Below are 26,746 nucleotides of genomic sequence, written 5' to 3'. Positions count from 1 at the left end.
CCACATATTGTATTCATCTACAAAATAGTAAAATACATAGTGCTTGATCCTAGTTTGAGGCAGGAATTCAGTCTAAAAAATCTAGATAATTAAAATACTAGTTTCAGTTGGGTTGCAAAACTTTGACACTGCAACAGTTTCCTCATCTAAAATAACTGTTCCTATCAAGTGGCTATGCCTGACATAAAGAACTAGTGTCACTTAAAGTAGCATCTTAGCATCTTGATGTGACCCATGTGCCTGTAGGCTTGGAGACTAGTTCAGTCTGCTCTCAGCATTTGCTTGCAGATCTTTGGAGCTGGCTCCTTTCGAATGCTCTAGCAGCTGATGGCCTTGTCTGAGTTCTCAATGCTTCTAAGCAGTCTCTAGTCTTCTCTTGATTTTCTTTTGATCCTCGAGAACACAACTCATCACTATAGACTGAAACTTCTGATCTACTGGACCTGGCGGCATCTCAGAAAAACATGTGCTGTAGAGTGACATTATGTTAAACTCGGCACTGCCCAGGTCATCCAGGAACTTGCTGACCATGTCATCTGTAATCCTTATGGCGTGCTTCAGGGACTCTTCCTGCTGTGGGTTTCTGATTCTTTCTACTGAAACTTCAATGGTGAGGGTTCATCCCATCAAACGGTTTTCAGTCAGATTCAATTCTTCTCATTCTCCATCACTGATCTGATTCACATGCCCTGGGTGTTCTAGATGCTGTGGATCATCTCCAGGAGGACTTCTACTTGTTACTCAATACTAGTTGCTGCTTCTCACAACCCTCGCTCTATTTTCTCCCTGCTCACAGACCAACTGTTCTATTTCATTTGTGTTCGTTTATTTGCATATTTTAAATTTATATCTCATTCGGGTTTTTTTCTTTTTGTTTCTTTCTTTGGACTCAGTATTATTCTATTTTCAGGACTGTCAGGTTTCCTGGGCACACTCCTATGCAGTAGTTGCTGTTTGTTGCATAATGTCCCATGTATGTTCCCATCTGATTTTACCTCTCCATGCTCCAAGGTGGACATTCAGGCTGCCTGCCTACTTCTCAGCACAAGTCACAGCCCCTTGATGATTTCCCGTCCCGTGTGCACCCAGGTGTGGATGTGCATGCCCAAATGTTAATTTCTCAGAGGGACAGATGCTGCATTATCTCCCAGGGCTCCCATCACAGGGGACACTTGTTGGGGACTGCCTACACTGGGTGGATCATTTGTCCTGAGATAGGGTCTCATTGTGCAGCCTGGCAGCTTCCACCCAGTCCTGCCTTGACTTCCTGAGCAGCTGGGTCATGGGCACACGCCACTGTTCCTAGGTAAGAGCTCCTCATTTTGATGTGATCAGTTCATCCTTGTTTCACCTTACGGTTTGTGCCTTTGAAGTTTTAGGGCTTTCCCCACACCTATATCATAAAATAGTTTTCTCATTAACTTTACAGTTTTAAGTTTTGTATATTTGCCACTAGGATCCACTCATGTGGTTAGGTAAGGATTTTGTCTTTTTTCTAAGCAGTGAGCCATTTTTCTTTGAATTATTTACCAAATAATCCATCTTTCCCCTAAAGATTTATACATTAAATTTACCTCTGAAATCTCTATCACACATTAGGGTATTTGATCTTATACCCACACAGGTTTTTAAAAATAGCATCAGTCTTAAAATATGCCCTAATATCTGGTAGAGCAGTCTCTCTAGTGTTCTTTAAAGATAAAGAAGCTATTTATGGGCCTTTATTCTCCAATATAAACTTGACAGCAAGTTTATTTGTTTTCTAAAAAAAAAGTGAAGGAAATACAACATCTTCATAATAGTGTTACATTCAAGAGCATGACATCTCTTCATTTACTTCAATCTTCCATAGCCTTTATTCAAATTTTTATTTTAGTTTTTGCAGTTTTCTTTTTTAAGTGGCTCTTTTTTAGTTAGTGCATGTGTACTATACATAATGTCTACACTGCTTGTGTGGAGATGGTCCATGTACAGGCCATAGGACACATCTTCATTCCTTTTCTCCCCTCTCCTCTCCCTCCTCTCCATTCAACTCTTGATCCTCCTCAGTTTTTCTTTTTCTTTTACATGTTTGCAGTATATGTGAGACAAGTTATTGTTCAGACTATCCTTGAATTTGCAATTCTCCTGCCTTGGTCTCCAAGTGCTGGGATTCCAGGCATGTGTTACCATGCCTGCCTTTAACTAGTATTTTGAAATATTCTTCATAGTAGCTTTGTGGACTTGAGTGTTCCACATACTTCGTGGGTATTTTTGCTGACATGAATGATTTTAATTACATTTTCTAGTCTAGTATGCTGGCTGGTTCCAGAAATGTTTGTTTTTGTACTACATTCAACTTATAACTGGTAGCATTTAATTATATTTATTAATTTTAATGGTCAGTCTTTCGATTCATTGATTCTTCTAAGAGGTTAGTAATCTTCGTTGGCCTTGGTGTGGATCCTTGCCTGTTTCATCACTGCTTCCAGCCAGAGGGGAAGGGGGCGGCGGGCCTGTTTCTTGTATTTTCTTCAAGTGTAAATATTTGTAGATTATGAAATATCAGGATTTGGAAAAGCATCAGTTTATATTTGTATAAAATGATGACTAGTAATTTTTAAAAGATATATATCACAATATAATTCTTTCATGCAAAGTGTAAGGATATATGGTGAAGCAAACAATGATACTTGTGGATACATGTGGGTACCTGCAAAGGACAGGAGGGACATTAAGTATAACAACATTGTCAACTTTGGTTTATTTGACTCAAATATAGAGTTCATGTAAATTAAGAATTTTTACCTTGTGGATTGCTTTTTGTTTTGCTTATGTTTTTTTAAAATTAATTTTATTGGTACATTTTATTGGTACACTTTAGGTATACAATTAATTTACATTTATCATTGAGTGTTTGTACCTGTACATGATATATCTTGGTTCTTATTTTTTTCCTCATTACCTGTGGGCCCTTCACCCCCTCCACCCTTCCCTATATACATAGATTTCATTTCCATTTTTTTTCTTTTCTCATAGTTTTTCCTTTCCCTCTTTTGCTTTCCCCTTCCCCTCCCTTCAGTCCTTCATCTTTGGACCTTTTTTCCTATCTCAAATTATCAATTATTCATTTTAATCATTTTAACTCTTGTTTACACTATCATTTTCTCACATTAGTGAAACTATTCGGTATTTACACGTGTGTCCTATTTATTTCACTTAAGACTATGACCTCGATATGCATCCACTTAGCTATAAATGACTCAAAAATCTCTGCCAGAAGACTTCTAGACTTAATTGACAGATTCAGTAGAGTAGCTGGATACAAGGTCAACACTCAAAAAGCAATAGCCTTCTTGTACACAAATAACAGACTCACTGAGGGAGAAATCAGGGAAACAATTCCTTTTACAATAGCATCCAAAAAAATGAAATATCTAGGAATCAATCTAACAAAGGAAGCAAAAGACCTCTACATTGAAAACTATAGCACTCTGAAAAAAGAGATAGAAGAGGACACAAGAAAAGAGAAAGACATTCCTTGCTCCTGAGTAGGAAGAATCAATATAGTGAAAATGGGCATACTTCCAAAACTACTATATAGATTTAATGGAATGCCAATTGAAATTCCAACAATGTACTTCACAGAACTAGAGAAAACAATCCAAAAGTTCATTTGGAACCAGAAGAGACTTAGAATAGCTAAAGCAATTCTAAGCCACAGAGACATGGCTGGGGGCATCACAATCCCCAACTTGAAACTATACTACAAAGTTACTGTGATAAAATCAGGATGGTACTGTTAAAGGAACAGACCTGAGGATCAGTGGAATAGATTAGAAGATGCAGAAACAACTCCAGACATGCTCAGCCACCTCATCTTTGACAAAGGAGCCAACCACCATCATTGGAGGAAAGATAGCCTATTTAATAAATGGTGTTGGAAAAACTGGATTTCAACCTGCCAAAGACTGAAACTAGACCCATACCTATCACCATGCACTAAACTAAGTGGATTAAAGACCTAAATATTAGGACAGAAATACTAAACTTGCTGGAAGATAAGTTAGGTAGAACTCTTGAAGACATTGGCGTAAGGAAAGACTTCATGAACAAAACCTCAGCATCACGGGAACTAGCAGAAAGAATCAACAACTGGGATCTCATCTTATTAAAAAGCTTCTGTTTTGCTTATGCTTTTAAAAATTACAGTGATACCTTGGTTCACAAATGCTTTTGTTTGAGAACAATTTGTTTGGGACGAATTTGATAAAATTTTGTTTTTGTTTGCAGACTCTGCATTGGGAAACGAACAGGACTGCTGTCATCCTTCCCACACAACCACAAATGTAGTCATCTTTTCCAGAATCGTAGAATGAATTAAGTTCAAGAACCAAGGCACCACTGTACTTTGTAGGGAGAGATCAGGCAAAACCCATAGTAATTCAAGAAGATGCATGATAAAGCTGAGATGACATATGAATCACGAGTACGCTTTTAAAATCAGCTGTGCGTTCCTGCAGGTCTCTATTTGGAGTTTTTCCACTTACACGACTCTCCTTCATGGCTCTTTGTGTTCCTCATTTGGATCTAGAAAGCTAGAAATATAATTTGTTACAAAACATTATCTATCAGCTCTGTATCACTTAGAGGAAACCAATCCTTAAGACAAATATGAAAGGAGTTAGAAATCATTTTTCATATCTGAGAGTTTTGAGGTAGCAATGGAGAGAAATGAAGTTTAAAATAAGAAGAGCAGGATTAGACATTTGATCTACGCTTAGAGGGGTATAGAAAGTAAGAGAAAAAGAGGAGCTATCTAAGACTCGGTTGGTTAATTTATGAAGCTGAAAACAGATTCATATATTATGAGACCAAGCACTTATTGAAAGTTGTAGGTTTGTCAACTGGACAGACCAGGAGTCAGTGTTTTGTTCACGATTGTTTTTCTGGTAGTGAGTATAATGCCTGTTGTACCACAGTCCTTACTAACAAATAGTTGGTTATTAGCTAGGTGTGTGAGTCCTCTTGGCCCTGCTCCCTTTTTCCCCATAATAGAAAGGTAATTATGTGGTTTCATTACTTCCAATTTCTCTTTTCCTATTATCTTGTAAACTCTTGTTAGGTCTTCATCCTTTCACTTTAGAGGTTTTAATTCTTTAAATTTTATGTTAGCAGTGACCTCTACTTTTCTCAATTCAATAGTTAAATTTTACCTTATAGTTTCATTTTTCAATAGCATTTAAAAAATATCTCATCTACACCTCTTAAATAATTTAAATAACTTCTCAACTTTCTTGGTTCTTCACATTTCTGGCTTTATTTTTACCCCAGCAACTATTTCTTACTACTCTTCTTGCTGTTCTTCATTTCTTTGGTTCATTTCATTAATTTTGTAATGTTCCCAGTTCTGGTCCCTGGAAGTCTTCAGTTTTTCAGGCTTCTTATTCTTTGTAAAATTTCATACAGGGTTGTATCCCTCAGAGTCAAATATTGCTATCCTTAACTACTGTCTTGAAATTTTGAAATAGCATACATCTCATTGTTTAATGTTTCAGCTTGGATATATAATAGGAGCTTCAAATTTACCTTGTCTAGAAGTGAATTCCCACATCCCTTGAAAATTCACTCTACTCATACTGATAGCTCTGTCTCAGATAATAATTCTTTCTTTTCAATTATTCAGGGCAAATATCAAAGAGCCCTCCTAACTCCTCTCTTCGGTTTGTGCCCTTCATTCAGTTTGTCAGTATGTCGTGCCATTTCCATATTTAAAATATTTCCAGTCTAAATATCTTTCAACAATTCTACTGCTACTGCCCTCATGCCACAAGTATCACTCATCCAGACCACTGTAATTGTTTCCAGAATCTGTCTTGGCAGTCTGTTGTCAAGGTAGCAAAGTGTTCCTGTTGAGCATTCATTACCTCCTGTCCTTCCTCTTCACAGAATCCCCTAGTACCTTCCACTTACACTCAGAGTAAAAAATGAAAGTTTCAGGATTATTTGTAACACAGTCTAGTTCCTTGTAGACACTTGGGCTTGAATATCTTCTACTCACTTCCTTTCAGCCCAAGTGATTTTTCTATTTTTCCTTCCAATTGCTAGACTTGTGTGCTCTTGCCCTTGCTGCCTAAACTGCCTGGAGTGTTCTTTTACATTCAACAATATGACATCACCAAGTTATTAACATTTTTTCAGATCTTTGCTCAATTTTATGTTTCCTAGAGAGAAGTCCTTTTACTAGCTATCTAAATTTAATTTTTAAACTCCCCATGTGCTCTCTCTCCCTTCCCCCTTCCCTATCTCCCTCATTAGCTCCCTCTTTTTACTTCTCTCCAAAGCACTTACAAACAACAGTACCTTTTATTTCTTTTTGTTGTTCATTGTTTATTTTTCTCTATTTCAATGTAGAGACAGAACACAAATGTTTAAAAGCTGACAGCCAGAGAAACTCTCCTTTTGGGCAAACCCTTTCTACCTCATCTGAGAAATTTCTTTTTGTTATGTCATCAAAAGATATAGGCACAGGTAAATAGTCATGTGGGATGAATATGAACCATAAGGATTTAACTCAGGTTCATTGTAATTAATGCTTTAAACCTTGCTGAAGTTGTTTTACGTTAACTGCACATTTTCATAGATGTATCTTGTATCTATATTTCCTTTTATTTATTCATCATAAGTCTGAATATATTTATTTCTGAAGTTGTTACATTGCAATAACTTAACTAATTTCTAACTATATAAATAATTAATGGAAGTACTTTCCATTGTTAAATTCTATCCACTTTAAAGAAAATTTTAGTCTTATTTGAATGAGACCATGAAAGTTTCACATGATTTTACTTATCAAAAATAAAATTACAACAAATTCTCTGCAAATATGGAGGGGTGGAGGGGTTGAAGGGAGGGCCAGGGAATGGGGAAAAAAATAAGAACCAAGGTATATCATGTAAAGTTACAAATTCCCAGTGATGAATGTCATTGTATACCTAAAATGTACCAATAAACTTAATGAAAAAATTACATATAAATAGATCAACTAAGCTTTAAAAAAATTGATTCTCTGTAATTACTGCAATATTAGATGAATAAAACATCAATTTCCAAAGAAATATTCAGGAGTAAGTATAAATCATATTTGAATTAAATAATTTGTTTCTATTTCTTTTTCCCTTTTTAAAGAACTACAGTTGAGATTTTTCTCTATCGAAAACAGGTCATTCATCCTTCTCAATGAAATTGAGAAAAGAAGATAATTAACAAACATTGCATCAATTAAGTTTAATGAAAAATAAATAATAGTGTAATGGTTTTAGGGAAAGTGTACCTAATTTAGAAAAACATTCAAAGACTGATAATTCCTAACATTGACCCAGTGAGTTTGCTATATCATGGCTAGGTGATTAATGAAAGGCAACACTCCCAAGTAAACATCTCACAGAGTCTTCAGTTCTTTCACTTAGCAATAAGAGGCAACATGGCCTGAGATTCTCAATCTGTCTGAGGGATTTCTAGGTGAGAAAGCCAACTCAACGTAGATGCAAGTTTTATGAATCTTAAAACAAAGTTTGCCCTTACAAGAATAACATAATCTTTATAAAAGAAATACCTGGTGACTGATTTAGAGAAAATATAAAGGTAAGAAAGATTGAAGAATCCCCCAAATTCTGTCAATGGCCTCTGGATGGAGACCCTCCAGGCCAGGTGATCATCAGACTGCTTAGTGTATCAGACCAAAGCCACCAGCTGGCTCCTGCTGCCTATCTCCTAAGAGCACGGCTGGAATGAACTGCCTGCACATTGGACGGTACCTAAGACACATGTCTGACATTGTGGTGAGGAGTGTCTCTGGGAAAGGCAAGGAACATAATCTTTAGTAATGTACTTGGGTTTAACATCAGTTTTTATAGAAGAATATTTCTAGAGTAAAACAAAACAAAGTAGAGCAAAGCAAAATAAAATAAATAAAGGACAGCAAATTCAAAATGGTCATATGAAACAAAAATCCTTTTTTTTAGAAAAAGAAAACCTCTCCTATCGTATGTTAAATTGCCCTTGAAAAAGAACTGCTAAAATATGTAGAATGCGGTTAAAATGTGCCTATTAGCAATGCCTGGATTTTAAATGCAATTCTAGACCATTTAGCAGTTGAAATATAGATAAATAAAACCGTGAAATTTAAATAAAATATAATTTTTATTCTTTTTTCCAAAAGTATTACATTTTTTTTCTGACTCAGAAAGCTTACTTGGAAGATAATTTATAAAAAAGAAGGAAAATAATACAACTGGTGATTTATTGTACTCATTTTATGTAAAACCTAAAGCTTACTTTTTAAACTACTAAATATTTCATTTCCAAGAAATAAAATTTCTCACATATTATCCATAAAATATTAAAATATGATAGAAATATATAGATTTTTATAATTTTCTCAGCCTAATACCTTTGTGAAATACTTCCAATAATTATTATCATTTCTCTGATTTTAAAATTTTTGAGTCATCTATATGTTTACATGTTGAGTAAATTCTCAAAAATATAGAATATTGGGAAATCGCTAAATTTATCTGATAGAGACTTTTTTCTCTTTCTCTAATTCCCACTATCACTCAACTGCCCAAAGCCTTTCACATTAAGGGTTCAATGAAATACTGTAGGAATTAAAATGTTTATGCATAAAAGATGACATGATCACACTAACGATTTTAGAATACATACAACAATCATACGATTTTCTAGAAAATATATTAGAATTCTAAGGAACTACCACCAAAATCAAAAGATTTCATAATATTCTTTGCATGACTTTCTAAGAGTTATAGCATACCATTTTGGAATAATAGATAATTTTTTTTTTTTTTGGTACTGGGATTGAACCTCAGGTCCTTGAACTTTCAAAACAGGTGGTGTAACCACTAAGCTAATTCTCAGCCCCTAGAGAATTTAATACATAAATTTCTACTCTCTAAGATTCTAAGATTGGATGTAATTAAAATAAAGAAGTTATCCATTTAACATTCATTTAGCGATTACATATTATTTTCTTGATAAGTTTATATCAGAGATTTGGTCACAATGTAAGTCTATTAATATAACAGCTGAAATAACCATAGCTTGGAAACAGGATACACACTAGTTTTCTCGTCAGATATGTGCAAAGATATGTTGGGTGGACTTGTGCTCCACAGAAATTGGATAAACGGTCCCCAAAGTGTACATCAACTTGGCTTTTAGATATATCCTGTTATGAAAATATATATATATAATATTTATATACATATATTATATTATATATTTATGTAAATATAGTATAGACTACATTGAAGTTGTGTGCTATGTTATAGAAGGCATAAAGTTTTTCAATAATGCTGCACAAATTATGCAACAGCATACCTTTTTATATTATATTTAGTTTAACACAAACACACACATACTCACAAATAAATCTAACATCTGAATATGTAAGGGGAATAATTAGAAAAGGCAAAATCAGTCTTTCCTTTAATTCCTATAATTTTTGCTTCACAATTGAGTTAGAATCAAGAAAAGACCATGTGAATCTATTTTTAGTTTTCATTTACAGGTTTCTAAATCTCACTACATTTCTCCATTCATTACTTAATGTATAAAATAAGAATGGATTGGATGTAGCTTAAATAAACATGGACAAATTCTTTTTTTACATATTCATGCAGTGTGAATGGAACATTTTCTCATGATCTAAGTGACAGGACTTAAACAAGGTAAGATAATGACAACTGAACATTTTGCCAGGTTTACTGAAATTGATGAAGTTCAAAAATACACTTTCTGGTTTAGGACCATTGATGAACAAATACTTCTCAATGGCCTTGTTTGTCAGTGAAGCTTTTTCCCTGAGCCAATGGTGGACTTAGTTCTCTTCTTCTCATAACATGAAATAGATCTAAGCTCTCATGGTAGATGTCAATGCTGACATCAGCAATTGACAGGAATCCAAATAACATATGATTATCATTTTGAAGAATGATGTAAATTATACTACATCCCCAATTTAGTTTTGAAGTCTACTCCTATTTGTCAATATCTGATGTAATTTTTCTTCTAGAAAAATCTGTTTTTAAACTACCAGGTGCCATTTGTCTTTTTTTTTTTGCTGAAAGATTTTTTAAGAGCTCAAAAACACTGTTTTTACAGGTTCTTGGTCTAGAAATTTTTTAATTAGAAACAATATCAAAAATTTAATTTGTGCTTCAGATTATAAAAATAAAAGCTTGCCTGGTAGCTTTGCATTATTTATTGAAGGCAATATTTTTAACTCAAAACAATGTGAAACAGAGTATTCAATGCTCAATTATTTTGAAAAGGAATGCCTTACATGATACATATCAAGTCAATTCATTATCATATTCTTGTTCCAGAACATTAGGTAGTTAGGTTTAATAAAAGTACTTTTTATGGGTTGGATTCATAAAATTAAGTAGCTCTGTGTGACTCATAGTATGCTATATTTCGTCTAGCACACATCATCAGTTATATTTCAAATCAATCTTTATGTAAAAATGAGAACAATAAACATGATTGTAATTAGGGAGAGTTTGTTAAATACGCTTTAATGAGTTGCTATTGTGGGATGTGTCTGGTGAACAAGCAGAAATCAAGACTAGCATACTGAAGAAAAAAGGATAAACAAAACTCATGGTTAGTGAGTAGATACAGAGCTCAAAACTGTTTTGTCTAGGAAGACATCTAAAATACAATTTGGTACATACAAAAAATATAATTAAATGATGATTGCACTCAAGCACAATGAGTGTGGGATAAACAGCTTGTGAATCAATAAAGTATGAGACAGCAGGCTGAGGTATTTATTGATTTATGATTCATTTAACTCCGAGTTTATTCTGTTTCTTATTCAATTCAAACTACTGTATAATACTTCATTGGAAAAGCAGGGTGGTGTGACTGTATCATTTTATATGGGAAAAAAGATTGTCTGAATTAATATCATTTTCAAGTTTTATGTGAATACATTTCCACCAAGTTTTCCTATGTGCTTAATAAAACTGTATCCTATTATGTAGAACTATAATAAATTTGTTAATACATTAGAAGTTTCATTAATTATGGAAATCTAAAATATTCTGATGAACAACATATCACATCATTACTTTAAGACATAAATAATATCTTTCAATGCATGTCTTATCACAAATTCTAATGAAAGTGTTCTATATTTTAACCCAAGGATACTGTAAATTTTAAACAAATCAGACATTCTTATTGTAGCTAAAATGTCTTTGCTAACTTCTCTATTGATTTTTAAATATTTGCCCTTTCTAAATATTCATTCCCCTTTCACTGATTTTAAGCAACCCTTTCACAGATGAATTCTAAATATTCATTCCCCTTTCACCAATTTCAAGCAACCCTCAAAGCAAACACATGAATTTTAGGATTTTAGAAATACTCTCCCCAGTCTGTGTACAGTCTGCAAAAGTACAGCCACCTAATATCCACGAAATGTCATTTTTTAAAGAAATAATACGCTTTATTTCATCACAGAAAATTATCAGTTCAAAAACAGATCACCATCTAGGGAAAATAAAAAGTTTTCAGGTGGGCAGAGCCACGTAGGCAGAGTGCCCAGACTGACTGAGCCCAGCTCTCTGTGGCTGGCTACACCTACTTGCGACCAAGAGCTGGTAAGGACCCCTCAGCCAAGCCCACCAGCCACCCGTGGAGCCGCGCAGGCGCCTACAACAACAGAGCCCCCCCACCCACACCACCACCACCTCTGGCCTCTTGGCTGTGCAGCTACCTGGTTCCACAGTACAGAGGCACAGGAGGAAATAAAGGCCATTGTCCTGAGCTGCACATGTGAACAAGAGAGAGAGGGCCTCTCAGGCTCCCTGATGATAACTGAAGCCCACTGGAAAAGTGAAGAGAATCTCTGTAGTAAAGGCACACCAGACCACCATACTTGGTAAGTTAGAGGGATCATCACTTCCCATCAGAACCTGGACTATCTTCAGGGGAAAGGCAGCTGGAACCTGCAGCACAACCTTGCACAGTTCAAACCTGCAGGAGGACAGGCAGCTCAATTTGGGACTTGCAGCCAGAATTCTGCCTGAATCTCACGGGTCTGTGACTGGCTTACTGAGACTCATTGACTTATAACTGCACACTGCTGCCCACGTTGTCTATTGCGACAGAAGAGACATACCCTGAAGGAGTCCCTTCACTTTTATGTTTTATTTGTTATTTTCAAAATTACCACTACTTTTTTGCTCTTACTTTTAATTTTTTTCCTTCTTTTTCTACTCTTCTAAAATTTTTATTTTCTCTTTTTTCTTTCTTTTCTCTTTTCTTTCTCCCTCTCTCTCCCTCACTCCCTTGCTGTCCCACATTGTTCTTCACCACCCTTTGTGTTCCTGTTCTGGACCTAATTCATATGTCTTCTTTATTTTTCTTTTCTTTTCTTTCCTTCTGTCACCTGTGTCCTCTGGCCTCACTGCTAACCTTCCGCTATGCTTCTACCTACCTATCCCTCCCTCCCCAACACCTTCTAACTCCCCATTCCAGAGGGTAAAAAGTCCCTATATTGAAGAGTTTATTCAATATAAACATATGTTGGGTTGGTCCTTGATTTTGATTTAATTCACACAGTTAAAGGTGATAGATTTATAACTACCACAAATTGCCATTTTCTAAGAGGCACTTGATGCTATCATGTTGCTAATTGTATCAAATGCACTAAGGTGTTGTGATTGGTCTAATCAGTTCTCCTTCCTGGTATAATGAAAATGAGACAGCCTCAGAGCCATTAGAGACTCAAAACCTAAAGACCAGCTATATCTGGAAGACACATCTGAGAAATGATCATTCCATAAGGGTTCTAAATTCATCAACAAAAATACTTTCAACAAGCAACTTTGAATTTTCAACCCAGGAACTAAACCAGGGACAGTACCAAAAACAAAAATTAAAAGACATTTAACCAAGTCACAAACTCAGACTTCTATCCCACAAAAGGCAAATTGTGGGGGAAATGAGGTGGAAAAGTCTGAAAATCAACCACCTGGACACCCTGAACTGATAGCACAGGAAGTAACAAAACAGATGAATGAGGCTCTAGGAGAATTCAAAGCAGGAATAATCTCCCAGATAAGTACAGAGATGGTGAGTAGAGTGAAAGACATGATTAGAGGTGCTAGAACAGAAACAGATAAAAAAAAATAGATGAGCTCAGAAACATGCTGGATCCCATGAATGCCCAGCATAAGAATGAAATGGAAACCATGATCGTGCAACATAAGAAAGAAATGGAATCCATGAAACAGATTTAAACAGATATTCAGAAGATTAAAAACTCCATTGAAAGCATGCAGAGCGGATTAAGGGACTCTGAACATAGAATATCAGACATAGAAGACAGGATTGCAGTGAAGGACCATGAAAACACAGATTTCTTAAAAATAGTAAGGGCTACAAGAAATTAATCCAGCAGCTGCTAGATAATGCAAAGAAGAACAACATAAGACTAATAGGAGACCTCGAAAAAACTGGAGAAAGTATAATTGACATAAAAAAACTGTTCACAGAAGTAATAGTAGAAAACTTTCCAGACAGAGGTGGAGAATTGGACATACAGATAAGTGAGGCATATAGAACTTCAACTAACCATGATCAAAAAAAATCTACATCTAGACATATAATAGTAAAGATCCCAGAAACCCAACAGAAGAACAAAATCTTACAGACAGTTAGAGAAAAGAAACAAATCACCTGTGAAGGAAAGCCCTGCAGAATCATGGAAGATTTCTGAACACAGACCCTCAAATCAAGGAGAGCCTTGAATGAAGTATTTCAAGCCCTAAAAGAAAATAACTTGCAACCTAGACTGTTGTATCCTGCAAAATTAGCTTTCAAAATTGATGGGGAAATTAGATACTTCCATGACAAAGAACACCTGAGAAATTTCATGAACACCAAACCAGCACTCCAAACAATTCTAAGCAGTATCCTAGAAAAGGACAATGAAGATCACAATTCCATGAGGCCAAACAGAAGGAAGCCACCAGGCAAGGTAAGACACTAAAGGGAAAGGGAGAAAAATCAGAAATAAAAGAGCCAACAGCAGTAAAACATCATGACAAGGATGAGTCAATATCTCACAATTATAACTATCAATGTTAATGGCCTCAATTCACCAATCAAAAGAAATAGACTGGCAGAATGGATTAAGAAACAAAATCCAGGGCCCAGGATTTAGCTCAGCAGTTCCAGTGCCTGCCTTGCAAGCTCAAGGTCCTGAGTTCAATCCCCGGTATCACCCCTGAAAAGAAAGAAACAAAATCCACCAATATGCTGTATACAAGAAACACACCTAACTCAAAAGGAAATTCATAGACTGAAAGTAAAAGGATGGAAAGCAGTTCTCCATGTGACAGAAACCCAGAAAAAAGCAGGGGTAGCAATCTTATTTTGAGACAAAGTAGATTTCAAACCAAAACTAATTAAAAGAGATAAAGATTTTCACTACATCCTTGTGAAGGAAACAATCCAAGAGGAAGAGATGACAATCCTAAATATATATGCACCAAATACAAATGCCTCTAACTATACAAAACAAATATTAATGGACATAAAAAACCAAATAAGCACTAATACAATTGTAGTGGGGGACATCAGTATCCCACTATCACAAACAGACAAATCATCTAGACAAAAAAATTAACAACAAAATTCTAGAACTGAATCAAACTATTGAACAAATAGACTTAATAGATGTTTACAGTGTTCAACCCCAAGAAATCAGAATACACATTCTTCTCAGCTGCATATGGGTCATTCTCCAAAACTGACCACATGCTAGCTCATAGGACATGTCTAAGTAAATGTAAAAGAATTGAAGTTACCCCTGTATATTATCAGACCATAGTGCAATAAAATTGGAGGTCAATAACATAAGAAACTGCAAAATTTCCACAAACACATGGAAATTGAATAACACCCTCCTGAACAACCACTGGGTCATGGAGGAAGTTAAAGAAGAAATTAGATAGTTTTTACAAGTAAATGACAATGCCAGAACAACATACAGGAATCTATGGGACACAATGAAAGCAGTTCTATGAGGGAAATTCATAGCAGTGAATGCCCATATTAGGAAAACAGAGAGAACTCAGATAAATAATCTAATGCAGAACCTCAAGCTCCTAGAAAAAAAAGAGCATAACAAACCCAAAGCTCATACAAGAAAGGAAATTATAAAGATCAGAGCCGAAATCAATGCAATGGAGACTAAGAGAACAATACAAAAAATTAATGAATCAAAGAGTTGGTTTTTCGAAAGAATAAATAAAATCAATAAACCCTTAGCCAACCTTATCAAAAAGAGGAAAGAAAAGGCAAAAATTCATGCAATTAAGAATGAAAAAGGAAGTCACAACAGATCCACCAGAAATTCAGAAGATCATCAATACCTACTTTAAGAACCTATACTCTAATAAAATAGAAAACACAGAAGAAATGGACAGATTCCTATATACATACGAATTGTCAAAGTTAAATGAAGAAGATATAGAAATTCTATTCTTCTTAAAACATTAGCCACCGCAATTAGAAAAGAGAAAGAAATAAAAGGAATAAAGATAGGAAAGGAAGAAGTTAAACTGTCATTATTTGCTGATGATATGATACTTTACATAGAAGACCCAAAAAAGTAGGTCAAAAGTCTTCTAGACCTAATTGACAGATTCAGTAGAGTAGCTGGATATAAGGTCAACACTCAGAAAACAATAGCCTTCTTATACACAGATAGCAGACTCACTGAAAGAGAAATTTGGGAAAAAATTCCTTGTACAATAGCATCCAAAAAAATGCAATATCTAGGAATCAACCTAACAAAGTAAGCAGAAGACCCCTACACTGGAAACTACAGCATTTTGAAGAAGGAGATCAAGGAGGATATAAGAAAATGGAAAGACATCCCTTGTTCCTTGGTAGGAAGAACCAATGTAGTGAAAATGGCCATACTTCCAAAACTACTATATAGATTCAATGCAATGCCAATTGAAATTGCAACAATATACTTCACAGAACTACAGAAAACAATCCAAAACCTCATTTGGAACCAGAAGAGACCTAGAATAGCAAAAGCAATTCTGTGCAATGGGGACATGGCTGTGGGTATCACAATCCTCAACTTGAAACTATACTACAAAGCTACTGTGATAAAAACTGCATGATACTGGCAAAGAAACAGACCTGAGGATCAGTGGAATAGATTAGAAGATGTAGAAACAACTCCGGACATACTCAGTCACCTCATCTTTGACAAAGGAGCCAACCACCCTCATTGGAGGAAAGATAGATTATTTAATAAATGGTGTTGGAAAAACTGGATTTCAACCTGCCAAAGATTAAAACTAGACCCATACTTATCACCATGCACTAAACTAAGATTGAAGTGGATTAAAGATTGAAATATTAAGACAGAAACACTGAACTTGCTGGAAGATAAGTTAGGTAGAACTCTTGAAGACATTGGCCTAGGAAAAGACTTTATGAACAAAACCTCAGTAGCATGGAGCTAGCACAGAGAATCAACAACTGGGATCTCATCTTATTAAAAAGTTTCTGCACTGCAAGAGAAACCACCAACAGAGCTAAGAGACAACCTACAATGTGGGAAAAAAAATCTTAGCAGCTGTACCTCAGATAAAGGTCTACTATCTAGAATGTATAAAGAACTGAAAAAAATCAGGCCCCCCAAATTCAAAGACCCAATTAAAAAATGGGAATCTGAAATGAGCAGACATTTCTCAGACAAAGAAGTAAAAGCAGCAAATAAATACAAAAAAATTAAAAAATGTTCACATCACTAGTCATTCAAGAGATGCAGATGAGAACAACACTGAGATTTCACCTCACCACAGAAAGAATGGCTTCTATCAAGAAATCATGTAATAACAAATATTGGTGGGTTTGGGGGAGAAAGGAACACTTCTCCTTTGTTGGTGGGAGTGCAGACTAGTGCAACCACTGTGGAAATCAGTATGGAGATACCTCAAAGAACTAGGACTAGAGGTCCCATTTGATCTAGCTGGGTATCTTCCCCAAAGAATTAAAAGAATCTTACCACAGGGATATATGTGCACCCATGTTTATAGCAACACAATTTTTAATAGCTAAAGCTAGAAAACAGCCCAAGTGCCCATCAACTGGAAACTGGATAAAGAGGATTTTTTTTTATATAAAATGGAGTACAACTCAACCGTAAATAATGAGAAACTAGAAAATTATAGCTAAATGGATGCACATTGAAGCCATTCTCTTAAGTGAAATAAATAAGACACACATGTGGAAATACTGAATAGTTTATCTAGTGTAAGAAATTAAAAGGGTAAATAAGGATTAAAATGATTAAAATGAATAATTGATCATTTGAAATAGGAAAAGGTGCAAAGGTGTAGGAGTGGTGGGAGGGGAAGGGGAAAAGGAAGAAGGGAAAGGAAAAATTATGAGAAAAGAAAAAAATGGAAATGAAATCTATGTAAATATGGAAGGGTGGAGGGGGTGAAGGTGAACAGGCAATGGGGAAAAAATAAGAACTAAGATACATCATGTACAGGTACAAGCACCCAATGATAAATGTAAATGTATTGTATACCTAAAATGTACCAATAAAAAATTTAAAAACAAGTTTTCTGAGGTGATCAAGAACTATATGATTAATAGTTGAAACTGTATGAATTCAGTACTTCTCAAATAAACTCAGAACAATAAAACAAGAAAGTCTTGTTCATGAAGAGAATATTTACAAATTGAATATTTGCCTTTTTGCTCAAATTGTAATCTATGTCCTTCTTACGTTATCACTTCTTACACGATGCTAATAAAACATTATTATTGAAAAAAATGGTTAAGGTATTAAAGAAGTCCTATGTCACTTCTTCTAATCACATGAAGAGAAATAACCTTTACTGCTGCATCTTTCAATTCACAAATTTATTCATTCATTGGCTTCATTTTGATCTGAAAAAAAGATTTTTGTGTCAGCATATTTAAAGCCTTGGCTTAAATCATTTTCTTGCATGCACTAATTCAGTATTTTTGACATCAGTTTAATCTCACTGATCATTTAAATGCATATCCATTGCTTTGTGTTTCCCCTCTAGTAATGCAAATCAAATTTACAAGTGATATTTTAGTGTGAGTCCGCATGTGGCCACATATCTGTACAGATCACTTTCCTTGTCTTTTCCTAAAACATTTTCTTACTATCTTGCCAACCAAAGATAAAAGCGATTTATATTTAGTGCTGTAAAATCCTAGGCTGAAATATATTCTGAATTCTCTCTCTCTCTCTCTCTCTCACTCTCTCTCTCTTCCTTATTCTTCCTTATTCTCTCTCTCTTTCCCTCTAAAATTTCCTACCTAGGGAATAACTTCTGGTTCTACATCAATAGTTACTATTCGAAGGTTTCTCATAGCTGGAAAGTTGCCGCAGAAGAATAGAGGACCTTGTTGCTATGTTCTGCTTTATTATATGCAATTCCCTGTATAATACTTATGAATAAAATGTTGGGCTTTGTTGAAACTGATTTTTAAAATTGGTTTCTGTGCCTTGAGCATGTGTTTACACAATATAAAACAAAATATATTATATTTTGGCAGGAAACAAACAGTTGATTTATGATCATGTATGGCATAGAGTTTTTATGATCAAATTAGTTTCCAAAAATGAAATATTACTTGAAAGATGATTTGTGTATATAACCAAAGTAGCAACTAGGGTCAGCCTATCCCTAAAGATATGGACATGTTTGGCTAAAATGTAATATCAATGTTTTACATCAAGCTCTGTGGCATTGAAATAATTCCTGTGTGGCTTGTATTTGCATGGCTGTCTCTGGCTCTGAGCCACGAATTCTACTGAATTTGTTGTTCATACAGTCTTGCTTCCTTGCAGGACCATGTGCCTCTGCACATGTATAAATGTAAAACTTAAGCCCTTTCTTCTTTTATATCCTGATATCTCACACACACACACACACACACACACACACAGAGGCCTTAATTTGAAGTAAAATTAATTGAACAATTACATAAACAAAACTAAGCTTATGTCAGAGTAGGTTAAGTAACATAAATAGCAATGTTAATATCGCTGTTTCTAAAGCAAAAAAAGTAAAAATAAAACTATGCATAAAATATTTATCTGCCTTTTCTGAGTACTTCAGAACTTTTCTATGACTACACAAAAGTTAAATTAAAAAATAATGAATAGGGCCTGGGATTTAGCTCAGTGGTTCTGTTGCCTGCCCTGCAAGCGCAAGATCCTGAGTTCGATCCCCAGTACAAAAAAAAAAAAATTAAAAAATAGTAAAAATGAATAAAATGTTCAACTAATTTTGTTATTCAGGAAAATTAATGCGTGTTTATGTATCAGCATATAGTTCACATTGGGATACATCTTACAGGATATAGAAAGCAAAAGGTTATATGAATCTTAAATTCTATTGGATATTGACAAATTTCCCTCTACAGCTGAATGGGCAGTACTCACTCCCAATAATGTAGCTGCTTCTGCTTCTTTGTCTCACGGTGTTAATCTCATTTGGATTTCTTATCCCTATAGGGAAAATGTTCATTTTGGGTTAAAGCTTTGAAGATTTCAATCCACAGTCAGGTGCCTGTGTTATTTCTGGGACTGCAGTGTGGGACCACATCCTTGCCAAGGGTGTGTGATGCAGCAAACTATTTTCCTTGTGGCCTGGACAGAAAAGAGAGAAGAGGAGGCTGGGTCCGGATCTCTCTTTCAAGGGCATTACCCCTGGCTGAAAGACCTCCCACTAGGCAGCATCCCGGAAAGTTTCCACTGCTTCTCCAAGTGCCAAGCTGAGGTGTTTTGACATATTCGTCTTTGGAGGAACATTTAACACCCAAACTGTAGCAGCCACTTCTTAATTCTTTAAGGTTCTGGGAAGAAGCGAGTTACTTAGATTATATGAAGTATTCATCTTGCCCTATGGTACAATTAGAGTGTGAGATCAATTCATGATATACCTCTTTTCCAAAGGCAAAGTGACTTGTTTTTCCTTCTGATTTATCCCTCTAGAGATAGGATATCGAGAGTGATACTTTAAGCAAAGCTTTCTATTCTCCTCAAGGCTAAAAGTTAACTTTCTTGCCATACAGTCTCAGAAAGAATAAGTTATGACTCACCACATTACCCAGATTCCCTGGAAGAATTAGCTAAATGTCAAATTCTGCTACACAGTTCTAAAATAAACATTACTGTATTCATTCCACAACCTTGACATTTACTGAATTTACCTTACAGAATCAATGTCAAAATTAATTAGTCAATACATATTCTTGATACAATATGTGGTTTTCTGTGTTTAAATATGTTCTTATAAATGATTAATTAATCAATTGCATCCATAAATATTTACTTAATGTCTATTCTGTTCCAAGAAATTCACTAGGTGCAAAGCAATAAGGAATAACATTAGAATTGCCTTTATCTTGAAATATTATGGTTTATTTCATAAGGTGTTACAAAAGAAATGCATGAAGAAGAAAGGGAAAAGATTCCACTAAATGCTGACTTGCCCCAGAACAGAAATTCGCATAACATTAAATTTCAAATATAAGCTTCACTTGCATAAAAGTGGAATACATCCTTCGTACATAATAAGTACATGTGAGATGGCAATATCTGATATAAGAATTCAATCTTATACCTGTGAAGACATACACACATGCATATGCAACGATTTAAATGCATTTTTAAGAAAAATGTGGATCTGTGACACATTTATGTAATTTGTGGTTTTTGAAATATGTACTACCTTTTTAAACTTTTCATTGGGTGGTGAGTTATGAGAGTTACTGTATAGCAAGTATATTACATTTGTAAAGCATTTTTGCTGTCAAGGAGCTTAACCATTTTGGCAGATTCCTAGAGAGAAGAAACACTCAGAAAATTTTGATGGAATAACCATTTAAGAAACTGAACTCATTATATCTGAGGTAGATTCTTTCATAATGGAGTGATCACTGAGGTTAACAATTCCTCTCTTGTATCCTGTCCTTAAAAGAGTCACTATCAAATATTTTATATTTTGCTGTAAACAGACATAGGTGGTAGAGGTAAATACTAAATAATTATGCATTAGCACTATTATTATTTTATTGTTATATACATTAATTTTGAGGCTGAATGAGGTGCCAGAGGGCAAAGTTTACCATTTTGCAAATATTTTGTGAAACTTCAGTTTACTTTCTGTATTTTCGCATATAAGTGATACAAATTAATCCCATGTTCATAATTTTGAGTATTATCATTTTATAATAAACCTTAGGAGATATATAGATGGTAGATGGATACATATGATATATAGGATAGATATATATAGGATAGATATGGATGTATACAGGATAGATATATATGTAGATATATAAATATATATGAATATATAAACATATATATGGATATATAGGATATTTTATCTATCCTACATATATGTATTATATATATCTACCTATTTCATTTTGAGTAATGAAATAATGTTGACTTTTCTTATACATCAGTATTTTGGGCATATTATTTCATAATTTTGTAAAGAATTTTGTTCAAGAGCTTTTTAAATTTCAAATTATGTAGTAGGCTTTATTATGTAGCATCATTACTTTTATTTATGTTTGTATTTATTTATTTATTTATTGGTACCAGGGATCGAACTCGGGACCTTGCACTTGCAAGGTAGGCAGCAGAATAACTGAGCTAAATCCCCAGCCCTCATTACTTTTAATATAGTCAATATTGTAACTAGGAACACAGTTAAGAATTTTTTTCATGTAAGTGAAAAATAAGAAAATGAAATTATATAGAAATTATTACTAAAATTTCATACCAATAGGAACAATTGATGCCATGTTCAAAATACATAAATGTCTGCCAGAGTACATAACTTGTAGCCAAGAAACAGATAAGTTATATGAGTGACTGTATATTTTCCCTAAATTTCAGTATCAGGAAATCATTCTCTCAGAAAACCTAAATAGTAAAAATGGTATGATTTTTTCCATGTCCCAGAACTTCTAAAACAGATAAGAGAGTTTTACAAATACTGTATACAGATTTTTTTCATTCATGAAACTTTTTTTCCTTAACAAAAATGTTAAACATGTGAAGCCAAAATGCACAATACAAATTTTTTAGAACTCACTAATTTTTCTGGTCCTCTTTCACACCTGTTTACATTTCCCATGGATATCATGTGCTAGGTCAAGTATACAAGAGAAGACTGATTGCCAGCCAATGAGGTAATTTTAGAAAAGTAAGTGGCAAGACACACAGTTTTTAAAAAGTAATAAATATGCTTTACGCCTGCCATGATCTACTGACTCCCTTAAGAATTCTGAACACTGAAGTCAATCAAGTTTTTTTTTAATGAATTGCTTTCTTCATAAGCCTATCAGGTAAGATTAATCTTTCAAGTATGGAACAATGATTCTAATATTTGATTCTGGATATGAAAAGAGAGAGGAAATTTTGGTCTTTAGAAAGATTTGTACCATGATTTGCTATTGAAAACAAGTAAGAAGCTGCTTTTGTATAATGCTCTGATGGAATAGAAAATACCAAAAGAACTTTAACTACTCATTAGTTATTTAAACTTGAGCCCAAATTTTACAATGATGAGTATTTTAACATTTTAAATCATTTGTATATTTTTATTTGGGACATTTTCTAGAAAATATTGGTAAGTTTTTTGCCTTGTTTCTTTTGTGTATTAAGTATAATTTTAAGTGAGTTATAATCAGTGAATGGTGTATTATTAGTCTGCATTTTAAAAATAGTTCAATTATGTACTGTTCTACTGGTAGATTGACTTAATTCAATTCATATGACTAGCAGTGTATCCTCATTTTCATTATGAATAGTTAATTGTTTTTCTTCCTCATAGGGTCTTGATGATAGCGATGACAGAATGTATCCACCCTGAAATTCCATGTATTTTTAAGTCTATGTAACTTGATGAATGAGATACTTACAATTCCCTACTAGTTTTGTATATTCTTAGTAAAAAACCAATTTGCTATTTCCTTGAAATTCTAAGAAATATGATTCATTACATTTGTAGGCTAAAAAATTGTTCTTTGAAGCCTAATAGATCTGTATTTCTGAATCGTTTTATGAATTCTCAATTCTTGCTAACATTTATCTGTTTCTGGTACTCTGTGAAATGGAGAAATACTTATGACCTACCTGCTGATACTGTTGCGAGGATGAAATGCAGGCATAGTGCATGAGCTGGCACATAATTAGCATTTCCAAAATACTTTTTGTACAATGCATAATACCTCTAGACAACTAAATTTGACATCCTATTAGATTACATTGAACCTCTAGATTGTTAACAAAAACATAATTATATTATTAATTTGCCATTTGAAAATGAGATTGAAGAAATTGAGAAGTAAAAACTCTAATTGTTTGATTTTATGGTTAAATCTTTGCTAATAAGAACTTCTACAGCATTGGATTGTGATAGAGGGAAGGAAATTACAGCAGAATATACAAATATGCAACTATAACCAATTAACTTCATCAAGATAAAAATATTTTTAGAAAGTAATTCACAGTGCTGTCCATATCATTTGTCTTGTTTTCTTTTTGTTGTACAATGTCTCTGGCTCCTGCTTAATAGATATTCTTGGGTGATAGACATTAAAACTACCAAGTATTCTATAGAGAGGAATAAACAGACCAGGCTACATAGCTCCATGTTTTTGACTATTAAGCAGTATTACCAAAAAGAAAAATCACTACAAATCTTTCAGATAATTACATCTAAGTGATCTAATTGTAATTTTTTTTCTTATCATGCTTAAAAAACTTATGAAAGAAAAATATGACAACTATGTGTATGTTTATTTACATAAGTGTATATAATATATATATGCACATAAATATAACTTCTCTACTATTACGAATCTGACACTTGTACTTTGAAATTAAGAGTCCTTTCAAATTTGAACTATAGAGTGTATCTATAAATATGTACATTAACAGATGGCTGCATAGGGAAAATGTGCTATTTATGCACAATGGAGTATGGTCTGCCATAGAGGAAGATAAACTTGAGGAATTTATAGGTAAGTGGATGGGACTTAAGAACATAATATTAAGTAAAATAAGTCAGACACACAAGCTCAAATATCACATGATTTCTCTTGTATGACAAGTACAAAATATATATGAAACAGCAAAATAGAAGAGAGAGAAATAGAAATAGGGAGAAATTCATATACTTCTCCAAATTATATGTTTTATTGTTTCAAAAATATTTTAATATACGTGATAATTTGTTCCATTTATACTATTAGTCTATCTTAGATCATTAAAAGAAAATTTTGTGTTATCTATTTTTTTCATTTTTGTAAAAATCTTTTTTTGTAAGACTTTTGTAAGAATCTTTGTAAGAATCCTTTTTTGTAAGAATATTTTTGGTTTATGTATTGTACTCTGAGTAACTACTTTGAAGATAAGGATATACAGTGTATTAGCCATTATTATTATATATAACTGTATGTTCTCTAACCTAGCACCTTCTGGTTATTAACCCAATTACCCACACCACGGGGGGAAAGAAAATCTTTTTATCAGTTTTTTCTTGATGATTCTAGGTATAAACAATCTAAATACCCCTCTTAGGGTGAATATGAAGATTAAAGATAATACATCTATGAATATTGGTGGCACGTTTTATTTCATGATTTGTGATTATGTCTTCTAGCATTGGAAATATATATTCTATCTTACTAAAATTATAATTAATTAATATTTTCCATACTCAAAATTTAACATCACTCTTAAATTTCAGTACTAGGGGTTGAACTTAGCATTTTTTACATTAATTGACATCCCCATTCTTTATTATTATTATTATTTTTTGCTTAAATTCTTTTATTGGTACATTTTAGGTATACAATACGTTAAATTAAAGGATTCTCCAGGCCATTTTTTCTACCTTAGATCCAGTACCCAACAATATTAAGATGCCATTTGCATTTTGCTAAATTATCCAATTTCACATGGACAATGCCCTTTGTGTCAGTATTTCTGGTTTCTGAGCTGCAAGACTTGTTTTGAGCAGACAGGCAAGGAGGGAAAAGTACAAAAGGGCCACAGCCCACAGGTAACCTTCTGCTGAAATTCAAGGGCCATTTTCCTTCAGGTTACTGGAAAGGTTCTTATCCTTATGCATAGATTTTCCTCAAGTTGATGAGGAAAGTGACTATTTCTTCATGACTGCTTTACTCAACTTATTCATGAGTTCTTTAAGTGTCGGCAATAGAAAAGCTCCCAAGTATAATAGAAACATCACACTTTTGCTAAAAAGATAAAGGAATTTCTATTTAGTATAATGAATTTACAGATTCTGAATACCAGAACAAAAAGTGGGAATATAAAAATATATATATTCAAATTTCCTCACTGCAAAATTGCAATCATTGGGAGAACTTAGAGATCAAGGAAAAACTAATACCTGTGATGACTTCTTTAGGAATAATAATAATAAATTTACTAATCATAAAAAATAAAATGTAGATGGACAAGAAATTTCAGCTCTCCATGAAGGAATAATTTTCCTTTTTATGAACCAATCCCTTGTGATGATTGTGGTTCCCACTAGACACAACAAAATTTGAGTGGAATTGCCTGCTATGCCTTAAGTAATTAAAAGTTTCATGTATTCAGATACATCAGAACTGTGTTTCTCAACTACTAACGTGGTTAATCTCTACACTACAATTTATGATGGACTTCCTAGTGTTTTGAGACTAGGGAGGTGGGGGAGTATTTATGCTTTCATAATCTTTCTCCTTCCTCTTCTCCACTTTTTCCTCCCCTGCCTACCTGCGGTTCTCATAGGCTGGCACACTCTCTTCTTTCTTTGTGTAGTGCTTTATCTTAATGTGCATAATTTATACCCCATGAGATGTTAAACTGCAGATTACAGGGCACACTTGCAGATGTTCTGAGCTAAAAGCATTGTTTTATAACCCAAGACTGAATTTTTGAAAAATATTAACCCAAGATTTTCCCCTTACACTTTTTACTCATTAATAGATTTTGTTTTGACAGATTTGGGCATGCACATAATATACTTTACTTATTTTCCCCATCATCTCCCACTACTCCCCTAATTTCCCTGTTTTGTGGTGTTTTTCAATATACATAATTCATTTTCAATCCCTTTAATCCTGATATTTTACAAAAATATTCCCCACACTGGAGCATTGTCAATAGACTTTCCACGTGAGTCTTCATGTGCTAGTTTTCCAAGGTCCTCTATCACAGGCTTCTCCAGACACTTGGCCACAGACTGGTACCGGCCTGTGGCCTCTTATGGGCTGCGCACAGCAAGAGATGAAGGTCAGGCAAGCTGGTGAAGCTTCATCTGTGAGGACAACTTCTCCCCACCCCTGCCCTTATTACCTCCTGAGCTCCGCCTCCTGTCAGATGAGCGGATGAGCTGGATTCGCATAGGAGCCCAACCCTACTGTGAAACGCACATTCCAGGGATGTAGGATGGGCACCTCTTATGAAAAGCCAATGTGCTAATAACAGAAATAGAGTACACAATTTAATAGAAGAAATAAACTCCACAATAGATGCAATCCCGAAAGCAACTCTCTAACCATAATGTGTTGAGAAACACTGCTGTACTGCACTTTTTAATTCTTGATT

General features: G+C 34.2%; 1 pseudogene; it reads right to left on the bottom strand.

The window, feature by feature from the left end:
• Positions 1-255: 255 nt before the first annotated feature.
• Positions 256-26,543, bottom strand: LOC101721713 (BAG family molecular chaperone regulator 2 pseudogene; annotated as a pseudogene).
• Positions 26,544-26,746: the final 203 nt, after the last annotated feature.

The sequence above is a fragment of the Heterocephalus glaber genome, unplaced genomic scaffold (assembly GCF_053883595.1).
Source record: "Heterocephalus glaber isolate CG9 unplaced genomic scaffold, H.glaber_assembly_v1.0 deba00001509, whole genome shotgun sequence".
NCBI classification, from domain to species: domain Eukaryota; kingdom Metazoa; phylum Chordata; class Mammalia; order Rodentia; family Bathyergidae; genus Heterocephalus; species Heterocephalus glaber.
This window is presented reverse-complemented; position numbering and strand designations above follow the sequence as displayed.